The 13164-nt window shown below is 40.2% G+C and overlaps 1 protein-coding gene across 7 annotated transcripts in view; it reads left to right on the top strand.

The window, feature by feature from the left end:
- Positions 1-13164, top strand: part of SPATS2L (spermatogenesis associated serine rich 2 like) — a 160538-nt gene that overhangs the window by 18067 nt on the left and 129307 nt on the right. For 5 of the 7 annotated variants that reach the window (XM_077884800.1, XM_077884802.1, XM_077884801.1 and 2 more), the window contains one exon: positions 4154-4203. The gene's annotated coding sequence lies outside the window, so the exon portion shown is untranslated. Of the gene's footprint in view, positions 1-4153; positions 4204-13164 lie in introns of those variants that run through there. The other 2 variants (XR_013372798.1, XM_077884799.1) reach the window with 2 other exon arrangements.

The following is a 13164-nucleotide window of genomic DNA, read 5'->3' as shown; positions in this document are numbered from 1 at the left end:
CAGCTGTAAGAAAGTAGCTCCCAGTCCCAGGGCTGCTGTGGGCCAACCTCTCTGCCTTTTATTGCCTCCCAGTCATGGTGGTCCTTTCTTTCAGTCCTTTAGAAGGACACAGTTTGACCATTAGCTGCCCTAGGGCTGAAGGGGACTGTAGGACTCTTACAAAGGTGTTTCTGGCAATTAATGATTGAAATGGCTCTGTGGCATTCTGCAGGGATGGGCATGTGTAAGCTGGGTGCTGGACATTTTAGACAGGCCTCCATGACCGTTGAGCAATAGGGAGCCACCTGCAGGCCAACAGATCCCCAGATGACTTGAGCATGCTAGCTGGGAATGGCTAAACCTGCTTGCTATACTCATTTTGAATCAGTTTCTAAAGTTTATCTCTCTTACACTGGAAACCATTCTGAATTTCCCCTCATTTGCTTTGGTACCACATTTTATTCAGCTCATTTCTTCATCAGCTATTCCTTGCGTGTCTATTCGATTCTAGGCACCGTGAGAGGAATAAGGAGTAATCAGACACTGAAAAGGAGAGAACATTACATACCTTGGGTGGAAAGTGAGATATGCCTCCAGAGTTGGGAAAAGGGGGAAGTTAAATCCATAATGATTTTACTTTTTTGCTGTACTTTCTACAATAAATTGTACTACACAAAAATCTATACCAATATTCATTTATGTAGCAAATCCCATTATAATGAAAATTCATGTTATCTGTGACTGGGGCAAGCATCACCAGAGCACAATACCAATACAGCAGAAGACTTTGGATGGTGCCTCGGAGGGAGCTGAAATGGGACTTGACCTATATATCAAGCTTTTCATGGTTTTGATATTTTTCATTTCCACGTGTCAACAAATACCTGACTTGATATTAAAGCCAGTTAAATCAATATTTCTTCCTGTAGTGAAGGTACAGCAACATATATCCAAGGGCAACATATCCCCAACAGCCATATTTTGTTGAGTACATATATTTTGTCATAAACCTAACTGATTGAACTACCTTCAGTGAATAGGATGAAAATATCAACATAGCTAGCATTAAAAAAAAAAAAAAAGAAACGAAAAGCCATAAAAAAATCTTCTCCCTCACCCCTCATTTAAGCAATCCCATAATTTATTTTGCTTACTTTAATCATCAGGAATGACAAAATGGAAAAGATCTTGATTGTGGTAGCTGTGGTTTCTCCTTGTGCTCCAGTGGGTCTGCCTTAACCCTTCCCCCAACTTCCATCCCAACTGGAGGATTTCTGAACCAGAGCAGCATAGTAATGGGTGCAAGGGAGTCCAAGAGTTTTAGATTGTAGGGTCCTAATGATTGTGATGGAAAGGAGAGTAGGGTATATACTCATTCCTACATTTTTTTCTGAACTTGTAACTATTAGAAGATTTCTGAAAGTTACCTGTTAAAAATTCCCAGTGTTTCTATAAATAAATGGCCCGAAGTCAATTTATACACACACATTTATTTCCTGTTACCAGAGAGGGCTTACTTCCTTGGGTACCATGGAGAGAAGAGGGATTATTATTCACTGGGCTCCTACTCTGTGCTAAACACTGACAGTATCTCACCTCTAGTAGTTGTTATATCCATCTTATGTGCATCATGGGCTGCTGAGTAGTGTATCTGAGGGCACCAAACCAGAAAGGGATTTGAACCCAAGTTTGTCTGCTTCCCAAATCTGTTCACTTTTTATATCAGGTGATTTTCCATAACATAAGGATTGAAAAAACATTTTAAAAAAAATTGGTAAAGTAACACATGCTTATTATAAGGAAGTTCGGAAGGCAGAGAAATTATAAAGCAAAAGGAAAAAAAAAAAACCACCCGTAATTCTTCACCCAGGGGTTAATCACTACTAAATTTTTAATTGTTTTCTTTACAACCTTCAAAAAACTATCATTTATAAATTCAAGTGAGTATTGTACCTCAGAGTTGTCATCTTTGACATTTATACATGTACTCCAGCAATGTTGCTCAAAACATTTTTGGAATCTCAGGGCCAATTTAGGAACCAAACTCTCTGTAGACGTCCATGCACAGGGTACTTTATCTGGATACCTATCAAAATAATACTTTTTGGGGGTACGTTCTTCCATTTTTTGCCTTCTAAATTTTTTTGCTGAAAATACTTAAGCACCCTGCAAAGAATACCGTCGTCGCTGTCTTTAAGAACCATAAACATCTTGTGCTGACTGACTTCTGTTGTGGTGGGAGACAGACTTTGCCAAAATGCTACTTTCTCCCACGTCAAAGATTGATGGACATTTTGGGGCATGTTTAAAAGTCCATATTAAACATTATATCTATAAATGTTTAATAGCTTATTTGACAACTCTTGTTATTTATTACATTGTCTCTACAACTTTGTTTGCCTTTTTTAGTTTATAAAATCAAAAAATTGCTTCTGTCAAAAGTTTGAAAAGCATATTTTAAAATCCATTTCTTTTTAATGGAAGTATTACACTCACAGAATTATTATTCCCCTCCGAGGAGTTTCTGTGAAAGCAAACATGTTTAAGTGTGATGAACTGATCCTTAAATAAAGTCAGTAGCATCTTGTGTCAAAATAGATGTTTCTCAAAGAAGCAGTCACGTGTGCACTCACACACACACACACACACACACACAAAAGATTGCTACCAAAGTGGCCATTCGTATACCCTGATGAAGTCAAGAAAGTCAAAGTGTCAGACGAGTTCTCATCCCTTTGGTTTATTGCGTCCAACACTATTACTTTGAGAAAACAAACCTAATGCTCAGCCCAGGCATTTCACTGCTTGTCTGGTTTCTGCCTTATTTTTCACAGACCTTTTCACCTGCCCCCTCCACGTAACACCTCCTCCCCCAGTGTGGGACTCCAGATTTCGGATTGATGCAGAATTCACTGGGCCACCCCCAGGGTTCGGAGAGGGCAGGATGGGTGCGTGCAGCTATCCTCAGGGCTGCAGCCTTCCCTGGGCTTCAGGTTGCCAAGATCGCCGGGATAGGACTTGGGCACTATGCTCACAGAGCCTATACAAGGCGCGGGCTGGGCCTTGGGGTGCGCCCCAGCGCTGCCCGCAGTGCCTGGCTTTGTGTTCCCCAAGGTGGGCTGGAGGAATGAAGGATTAGAATATGTTCTCTCAAAAATGGACTGTTGAGAGGAGGTTAGTTAGAGTGAAAGAGAATCAGAATAGAATTGCAAATTGGGATCTCAGGGTGTAAGAGCCTCTAGGTCGGTCCCCTCCTTTAAACATGAAACCCAGAGAGGTCAGCTGACTTGGAGAAGGCCGCCAGGAGGGCTGGTGCCAGAGCCAGGCACAGTGTCCCACATCCTGACCTCCTCGCCCGTCCTTTCTGTGCTTCCTCCTTGCTGTCACTCCCCATTTGCCTCTTGGAGGTTGAGCTGACTGCAGGATCAATGACCAGAGCCCCTGCAGCCCCACACAGTGCTTAGCAGGGCATCGGGTGTCCACCAGCATTCTCGGGGAACACCTGAAGAGATTGTTGACTTAGTGAGTGACTTATGACCCTGGTACCTATCCCTGTGCCTAAGTGGTTACTAGCTAAATGGTGAGCTTCCTGGGGTTTGGTGAATATTATAGACTGTCTCTTGGAGAGCATTATAACAGTAACAATAAGAGGAGTGAACATTTGTTTGTAATAAATTAGGCAGGATATCACTGTATAGCATCCAGCTTCGGAGGCCAGATGGCCCCATGTCCCCCCTCCACCACTTACCTGGTATACTTTTATGACTTGACCTTCCAGTGCCTCATTTTCTACATCTGCAAAATGCCAATGGCAGTAGTGCCTACCTCAAGGTATTGAAGAGTCAGCCTATTTGAAGCCCTGGAGCAATGCTGGGCACTTTCTAAGCAATAAATGTTAGCTATTTGTACTTATTAAAACAGCACTGTTGTGTTTTGAATTCATTGCATGAATTATATATTACCCAGGCTTCTCAACAACTCTATGAGGAGAGGGTAATGTTAGTATACCCCATCTCACAGAGAGGTTCATCTACCTAAAAGGTAGGAAGGTTAGGAGGGACCAATTCCATGTCTGCCTGCCTCCAGATCCTGTGCTTGGGTGTGGATGTGATGGAACGGGGTGATATGGCTGCTAAATGTGAGATCTGACCTCCCAAATTAACTTTCTTCCTAGAGCATCCCGGGATCCAGGCTGCTTTCAGGAATATCTCTGTGGATTCTTGGGTAAGTAGAGATGTTCCTTCCCTTCTCTGTGTTCTCTTCCATTGCCCCTGGCCGGCTGTCCCTGCACCTGCAGCTGACTCCCAGAGGGCCTCATCACTGCCTTTGTCAGCCTCTCGGGGTCTCAACACCAGTTCTATTTACAGGGGTATAGACCGAAGGCACTCTTGATGGGGTGCAGGGCAGGGGCAGTGGCCTCACCCACATCGCCCTTCTCCACCTCCATGAGCACTTCAGTGGATTTCTTCAGAGTAGTTTCACGCATGCACAGTACTTCAGCATACCAACAGGTATTTTATAGATGCCTTGTGATGGAGAAGGGAATCATTCTTTCTACAGAAAAGAAGAATGATTTCTGGAGCCAGGCTGCCTGGCTGTCCCTCCTTGCAATGATTCTATTTTTGCTGTTGCTGCTGCTGCTGCTGCTGCTGCTGCTATTGAAGAACTTGCTCTGTTGCCTCTAGAAGTCTGACTTGCAGTCTTCACTGCTCACCCAGGGTTGAGTGGCAGCAGAAGGACATAGGCTTTTGAGCCAGACAACCTGGCTTTGCATCCCGCTTCGGCTGCCTAGTAATTATGCAGTATTTGCGTGTCAGCTGCTTCTCTGAGCCTTAGTGTCCTGCTCTTTGAGATGGGGATAGTTCTACCCATCTTGCAGAACTGTTGGGATATTTCTAGCCACGTGTGTAACGTGAACTGCACAAGATTGCTATTCCATTACACACAAATTATGATGATCAGTCATTAGTATTTGAATGGGTTCATCAAAAGTGTCTGCTGCACAGAAAGCATATTGTTATTTTTGATTCATCATACTTTACCTGGAATATTTTTTATTCTTCTCCCAGTAGTCTTGCCTGTTTAAATTAATGTGCTTAGCAAGCCATATATTCATTGTGAAAAGATCATCACTGGCCCATCTGGACACTGTCAAAGGATTGTCAATTCTAAACTGAGGTAGTCCAAACGAATGAGGTCTCATTGTACCTGAATATTTCCATGAATGTTAAATCTGAACTTGACTTTTCTCTATAACCCTGAAGCTTTAGTAGTAAGATGACTGTAACTTTTCGAAAAGAACCATTAACATTGGTGGGAATTGGAATTTTTCCATGAGTGGACTAGAATAAGTTTACTTCCTCATATCTGAAATCTGAATCACCACTGAAAACACTTTGTTTATAGTTGTTCAAAGAGAATTATTATGGAAACTACTGGCTGGATTCCTTCTCTCTCTCTCTCTCTCCCTCTCTCTCTCTCTCCCTCCCTCTCTGTCTCACACACACGCACATGCACACACACACACACACACACACACACCTGCTGCTTAGTTTTTCTTTGAGTTAGGCCACTGAAGAGTTACTGTGTAAATTCTGGCAGCCTTCTCCCCATCAGACAAGCAAGGGCACAATCAATTACTGTTTTCTTGGAACGTACCAAATAATCAGAAACTCTGATTATTCTGCTGGAAGGCAACAAACAGCTTGATGGAAAGATATACCAGTTGAAAACAATTCTCATCATATTTTTGTCAGGAGAATGAGATGCCTCCAGCTGTCTGTCACTAATCATATTAGAGGTGGAAAGCAGGAATGTTTTGGCCTGCAAAAGATTACTCCAATCGCATGTTGGAACACTACTTTTACTGGCTGCTTATCCCAGAACAGTAACATTGGACATCCATTCTGTAACTCGTCTTGCCAGTTGGTCTGTAGTCTCAAACATATGTCACATGAGCACACTTAAGGAATTTTCTAATTACAGTTCAAAGGCTTTTCTTTTATCTTTTTATGCCCGCTCTGTACACATCGCTGATTGAAATGATTTCTCCCTTAGCATAATCCTATTGCCAGCAGTTACAAAAGAGTAGGGAGATGGCAAAGGAAACCCACAATAACTGGAGAGGTGTCCGAATTCAATTAAGAAGAGGCCTCTCCCATGTGGATGCATAAGCCATATAAATCCATTTTAATTGTGAGCTTGTGGTACTTATCTGGTCATGTTTATTTTGGATGAAAGTGCCAAAGCTGGATATAGACCAGAACTCCAGATCTTTGAGCTCTGATGACTAATTTGGGTATGCATTGAATCCCTTAATTCATTTCTTAATTAGTTCTCCCAGAGTTAGAGTTGCTTGGTTACAATCATTTTCACAAAATTTTCATAAATCAAAACAAATGTACATGGATTTTTTTTTCCCTCCTATTGGTTCACGTTTTGCTCTGGTTTTGTTGGTATCAAAATAAACAACAATGCCAGCAGTGATGACAATCAAACCAGTATGTTGCCAGGCATGTCTTAGAGTATGGACTGAGACACCAATTAGTTATACCTAACTCAACCACTTACTGCCGTGGACCTTGGTCAAGTCACTTTCCTGTCTGTACCTCATTTCCTTTTGTAATTGGGAAGAATAATAGTACCTATCTTAAGGATTGTTTTGAGGATGAAAATAGCATTGCATATATGAACTAATTTGCAGAAAGTACCTGGCACTATAATAAATATGTTTATTACTATGCTTTTTGTCAGTAAGATAATGAGAGACTGATGAGCAGAACAGTTTTGCTGGTTCCACAATATTGTCATCTAAGTATGTTCTGTCCCACTTATGCAATCCATTTGGAGATCATTCATGATGGTTATGAAACATTGGAAACTCTAAAGTTGGAATTAATCTCTTATTTGCATTCCTCAGTTTGGCTACAGGATTAACATTTTGGCTTTTCATGCTTGATCAATATGAGTGTTAACTTGAACCCTTTCGGTGCAAAATTCCCTTTAAGATTTGAATGAGCATTTTGTAGATACAATGTTGGCCCTCATGAAAAGGAAAATTATGATCACAATATGTAAAAAATGTGGGGAGGGGTCTTGAGAGAATTGGCTTCAATAAATTCACTGGAAATTTTCAAACTGTTTTTAACAGCGTTAAATGGATTTAATATCGTGGTTCAGATTTAATGATTGTGCAGGAGTGAAAATCCAGGGAAAAATAAATTTAGTAATTTAATGAGCTTTCATCTTGGCTTCAGAAGAGTTAGTTAATATTAAAATTGATTTGCAAGAGATGCACTAGAATTACCTTCCCTTAGGTGTATTTTGTTTTTGGGGGGTTTTGATTTGCAATCTGTAGTGATCTCTATTGTCTTTTCTTTTTTAAAAAATAAGTTTAAAAAAAATAACATAAATGTGTGTTTCAGATGTATAGTTTTAGAATTTGCCATCAGTATACGCTACAAAGTGTAGTGTTACAAGTCTAGTTACCATCCATCGCTGTACAGTTGACCCCCGTCATCCATTTCACCCACTCCAACCCTCTTCCCCTCTGTTAAGCATTTGTCTGTCCTCTATATCGGTGAGCTTGTTTGGGCTTATTTTATTTGTTCTTCTGTTTTATTTTTTTAGAGTCCACATATGAGTGAAGTCATATGATATTTATCCGTCTCCATTTGACTTATTTTGCTTTGCATAATACCCTCAAGGTCCATCTCCGATGTTGCAAATGGCAAGATTTCATTCTTTTTTATGGCTGAGTAGCATTCCATTGTGTCAAAAGACCACATCTTCTTTATCCATTCATCTATTCACAGACACATGAATTGTTTCCATATCTTGGCTATCGTAAATAATGCTTCAGTGAACATAAGGAAAAAACTTTTTAAAGGAAAAAATTAAATAGAACTGCCATATGACCCAGCTGTTCCATTTCTGGGTATTTTTCCAAAGAATACAAAAATACTAATTTGAAAAGATAAGATGCACCCTTATGTTCACTGCAGCATTTTTTGAGGAACCTCCATACTGCTTTCCACAGTGGCCGCACCAATTTACATTCCCACCAGCAGTGCACAAGGGCTTCTTTTTCTCTGTATCCTCTCCAACACTTGTTATTTCTTTGTCTTTTTGATAATCACCATTCTAACAGGTGTTAGGTGATATGTCATCATGGTTTTGAAATGCATTTCCCTGATAATTAGTGATATCGAGCATCCTTTCATGTGCCTGTTGGCTGTTTGTCCTTTTGGAGAAATCTATTCCGATCCTATGCCCATTTTTTAATTGAGTTGTTTGTTTTCTGTTGTTCAGTGATATGAATTCTTTATGCATTTGGGATATTAACCTCTTATTGGATATATGGTTTGCAAATATCTTTTCCCATTCAGTACGTTGCCTTTTCATTTTAGCAGTGGTTTCTTTTGCTGTGTAGAAGTTTTTTACTCTGATGTAGTCCCATTTATTTTTGCTTTTGTTTCCATTGCCTTTGGAGTCGGGCCCACAAAGATGCCGCTAATACTGATGTCAAGGAGCTTACCACCTATGTTTTCTTCTAGGAATTTTATGATTTCAGGTATTACATTCAAGTCTTTCATCCATTTTGAATTAATTTTTGCATATGGTTTATTTTTTATTTTTTAATTTTTATTTATTTATGATAGTCACAGAGAGAGAGAGAGGCAGAGACATAGGCAGAGGGAGAAGCAGGCTCCATGCACCGGGAGCCCGACGTGGGATTCGATCCCGGGTCTCCAGGATCACGCCCTGGGCCAAAGGCAGGTGCTAAACCGCTGCACCACCTAGGGATCCCTGCATATGGTTTAAGATAGTAGTCTAGTTTCACTCTTTTGAATGTGACTATCCAGTTTTCCCAAAACCATTTATGGAAGAAACTGTCCTTTCTCCATTGTATGTTCTTGGCTCCTTTGTCATAAACTAATTGTCCTTATATGTGTAGGTTTATTTCTGGGCTCTCAGTTCTGTACCATTGATCTGTCTACCTGTTTTTGTACCAATACCATACTGTTTTGATTACTGTAGCTTTGTAGTATAATTTGAAATAAGGCACCATGATTAGTTTTTTTAAACTATGATAGGACCTAGCAGTTCCACTTTGTGCACAGATGCACATGCATATGTATATATATTCTGCAGAAATGTAAACCCTTGTGCATCCAGACACAGGTGTGAAGTGCTCTTAGTAGCATTGTTTATATTCATCTCAAGTGAGAAACATCCAGAATATCTATCAGTAACAGAATGGCTGAATATATTGTGATATAATAGTAAGATGGAATACTATGCATCAGTGAAAAGGAATAGACTAGAGCTACACACAATAGCACAGATGGATCTTATAGACAGGATGTTGGAAGGAAAAAGATACAAAAGAATATATAACAATCTTATTCTGTTTATATGAAATATGAAAACAGACAAAACTGCACTCTGTTGCCAAGGGGGGCATACATAAGTAGCTAAAACTATAAAGAGAAGTAAGGAATTTATTACTGAAAGAATGAGGATAGTGGTTACCTCTTAGGGGAGGGTGTGCTAGGGAAGGAAAGGACCTGGAGGGCCTGTGGGAATGCTGGCACAGGTCCTGTTTTTTTTTTTTTTTTTTCTCCACAGGTCCTGTTTTTTGACTGGTCTGGTAATTACATGGATAATATGCAGCACATTGCATCAAACATTAATATTTTATGTGATTCTCAGCCTGAGTTATAGTTCATAATTTTAGAAGTTTTTAAAATGCAAAATAACTTTCTTTGTGCCCTGAGTTGGTTTGTCCTTGTCCTCCAGAGTGTTAGGCCTGTCATTGTAAGATGCCCTGGAAATAAACTATTGCCTTGTTGCATGGAAAAGTGGACTCCAAAGCGGGATGTCGACCGTGGGGACCTCTTGAGAAGATGCATTTGAGTGGAAAAGAAATTGATTAGAACCTACATTTACATTCATTTTATTTTCATAAAACATTGTGATAACTGCTGGTGACTATACTGATACTGACATAATCCCTAGGTCCACAAATCGAGTGGTCAGTTATCACCTGGAGAGAGGGAGGCAAGGCCAGGCCCTTCATAGCGGCTTCCCCACTGGTTCCTCGACTTAGGTTTTTTTGCGAAATATATTGTGCCTGGTTAATTGGATTTACAAATTTTATATTTTAGTTTTAATGAATCCTCACAAACTAACAGAATCTTTAAAAGATTCTGTAAGGAATTTCATATTCTTTTGAAAATGGCAGAGTTTAACATGAACTCTCTGTCAGGCACATTGTGAAGTAATGACCGTGACCCTTGAATCAGATCTTGCAAGAAGCTGGCTGTGAAAATTCTAAATTATCTGGGAGACCTATGGATTTATGTCCACTGTGGTTAATTAATCCTTGACCTTGTCCTATGTATATTTGCCTGGAGGTAGTCATGGTTAGCAAAATCTGTCCTTTTCTATTTTGTTCATGTTATTCAAGGTATATAACATGTTAACATAATAATATAGGTATATGAATTGCAATTAAATAATCACACATATTTGGGGATACATGTTGGAAACATCTTGAGCACCCCTGCTATGTAGCTCAAAGGATACACCCTGCTAATAGTTAAAATATGTAGAAGATGGTAAATTTGCTACCCATATCAAAAGGAGGCACCTCTCAGCCCTAATGTTTTTTTATTGGCAAATATAAACACTAAGGCAATAGTTTATATATTTTACTTGATTAAAACTTTTCTCAGGAGTGGGAGAGATGAAAAGACATGCACACACACTCAGAATAGTTCTGTTTTTCTGTTTTGTTTGTATTCTCTGTACAAACATATCATTTTAATTTTTTTAAGATTTTATTTTATTTATTCATGAGAGACAGAGAGAGAGAGAGGCAGAGACACAAGCATAGGGAGAAGCAGGCCCCATGCAGGGAGCCCGACGTGGGACTCGATCCCCGGTCTCCAGGATCACACCCCGGATGAAAGCGGCACTAAACCGCTGAGCCATTGGGGCTGCCCACAAACATATTCTTTTAATTACGGGTTTTGTATGTTAACAAATAAAAAAAGTTGAATACCATTAGGTAGGCTTCCCCAAAGCCAAAGTAATAGAATGTACTAGATGGCACATGCATCAAGGCTGCAATGCGAAGGGCACTCTCCACCAGCCGTCAGTAGGCATGGGTTCTCAGCCTGGTTCTTGCCACTTGCCAGCAGCCAGGCCACAGCACACAGCACACACCTCTCTGAGCTACATTGCCTTTTCTCCATTGTGAGGGTGATAATAGCAACCCTTCTTCAACCCTTACGGGAATCACATACGAGAGCATCTGAAAATGTAGGGTTTCCTACAAATGTGATGAATTATGATCGTGTCCCTTTTCTTCTCCTTTAACAAAATGTACCTCTTTATTGAAGTGGTGATGTCCTTAACCTACCAGTTTCTTTGGTTGGAAGACACAGAAACTGACTGATTAGCTTAAACAAACAAACAAAACCCCAATCATTTTCAATATTTCTTATTGGGAGTATCCTGGGGCATCTCACCATCTTGAAGGAAGGGTGGAGCCATGAGCTACATGAAGGTTTGCAAGCAAGGAAGCTCTGGCCATCAGTGTCTGTCTTCTCCAAGATACTGCTATTAATGTGACCAAGCACTGATGACTTTCACCCTCTGTGTTTCATAGTTCCAAGTTTGAGGCCCTTGGAAGAGAGAATCTTAATTTGTCCAACTTAGGTTGATTGACAACTTTTGACCAGTCAGCCTTGGGTGAGGGGACAGGGTCACCGAGTATAGACAGCATTCCTGGGAGGGCTAGTCCCGCATACCCTGGGCCATTCCAGAAAATCAGGGATCCCTGTGAGCTTCTACCTACATTCGTGTTATTAGTATTAGTGTTCCAATAATTGCTAATGACTCGACTTTCTTTAAAGAATTTACATTAAAAGCTTCAGATATAAATACAGAATTATGTGAGTGATTTCTTCAGTAAATGTCAACATACTGACCCGAGCCCCAGCTGCTTCTCATGCTCTTCTTTAGGTGTACACTGAACTTGAAATCACTTTCATTGTTGTGGAAATTTCTGTGTAGGCCCCAAGGGGCATCCTTTTGCTCAGGCTGCTTCTCCAGGGTTTGACTCTGTGTCTCCCTTAGCTGCTGCTTGACCTCTTGTTAGAAGGTATTAAATACACGTTAGCGTTCCTAATGCTGACATTCCCTTCACTGACAGCCCGACTTGCCCTAACATTTTATGGCAAAGTGTAAAGATGGGAAGAGAAGTGCACAGAGTCTGTGTACTACAGATGCGTTGTCCCACTCTTAAAGGATCACAACTTTTTTCTCTTGGTAGCCTCTTAAAGTATATTTGAGTATATCCCAGCCATTCCTCACACGAGACAGGTATCTGATAAGTAGCATTTGTCCCACCAAGGCTTAGGCAATTCTTTGTAATGTTTCAAGAATGGAAATGATAAAAACATTTATATGCCTGAAAAAGTGATGACAATCTTCCAAAACAAGCTACCCATCACTTTCAAATATTGCCCTGACAGGTCCTAAATAGGATATTGTTTCATTTGGATCATTCACCATAAAGCATTGAGAGTTCTGAAATTCTTTGTCTTTCAAGCACATATACATCCAAAATCACCACAGTTTTTATTGTTAATACAAAGAGACATATTCCTCCCCTAAAGAAGTTTCTTTCTTAGTTAGAGAATGCATGCCACGAAAGACGGAGAGACAGTAAAGCAGTCACCATTTACTTAGCCTCCATCGTCCAAAGTGCTGAGTTACAACACAATCTACAGTATGCATTCTTTCTTACCAATTCCCAATATATTACCAACCAAGTGCCTCCCTGGTTACAAGGATGATTTATTATTTGTCATATTTTAACTGCTGAGCCACGAAATGTTAAACTTGTATTGGCAGCTGTTGTCTAAAGGTTTGCAGGTGCCCTGTCTAATGCTTTGAAAATCTAGCATTAGCAATAAATCACAGCATACATAATTTTTCAATAAAGTAATGGAAAGGATTTTGCATTCTGGTTCCTCTAAGCTTTGGTATTTGGAAGTTACGTGGGAAATTCAAGTCAAGGGGTAAAACATTCTCAGGCTTTAACCCTTGAACTTTGGGGCAGCCATAGTCAATAGCAAAAGCATCTTGGTAGCTTTGTTCTCCTAACCCTGA

The sequence above is a fragment of the Canis aureus genome, chromosome 36 (genome assembly GCF_053574225.1).
Source record: "Canis aureus isolate CA01 chromosome 36, VMU_Caureus_v.1.0, whole genome shotgun sequence".
Taxonomy (NCBI): Eukaryota; Metazoa; Chordata; class Mammalia; order Carnivora; family Canidae; genus Canis; species Canis aureus.
This window is presented reverse-complemented; position numbering and strand designations above follow the sequence as displayed.